The sequence below is a fragment of the Acanthisitta chloris genome, unplaced genomic scaffold (genome assembly GCF_000695815.1).
Source record: "Acanthisitta chloris isolate BGI_N310 unplaced genomic scaffold, ASM69581v1 scaffold172, whole genome shotgun sequence".
Classification (NCBI taxonomy): Eukaryota; Metazoa; Chordata; class Aves; order Passeriformes; family Acanthisittidae; genus Acanthisitta; species Acanthisitta chloris.
This window is the reverse complement of record NW_008660824.1, coordinates 1,236-1,487: the sequence shown is the minus strand read 5'-3', so window position 1 is coordinate 1,487 and position 252 is coordinate 1,236. Positions and strand designations below refer to the sequence as shown.

Below are 252 nucleotides of genomic sequence, written 5' to 3'. Positions count from 1 at the left end.
TGAGGTGAGGGTGAATGCCCCAAAACAAAGGGTTTTGTTCTTCAGGTTACACTTTCTTAACTAAAATAAGGTCTGCCCAAGTTCTCACTGTGCTGGTTCCTCCCCAGGAAGGAACACAGCTCTACATTCTACTTGACCTGCAGCTTAACATGAGACTACAGCAGGTCCAGAGCAGAGCAACGAGGCTGGGGAAGGGACTGAGCACAAGTGCCATGAGGAGAGGCTGAGGGAGCTGGGGGTGTTCAGCCTGGA

At 51.6% G+C, this 252-nt stretch overlaps 1 protein-coding gene across 1 annotated transcript in view; it reads right to left on the bottom strand.

The window, feature by feature from the left end:
• Positions 1-252, bottom strand: part of LOC103797726 (influenza virus NS1A-binding protein homolog) — a gene marked incomplete at its 5' end in the record, with an annotated part of 1,931 nt that overhangs the window by 452 nt on the left and 1,227 nt on the right. The window lies entirely within an intron of this gene.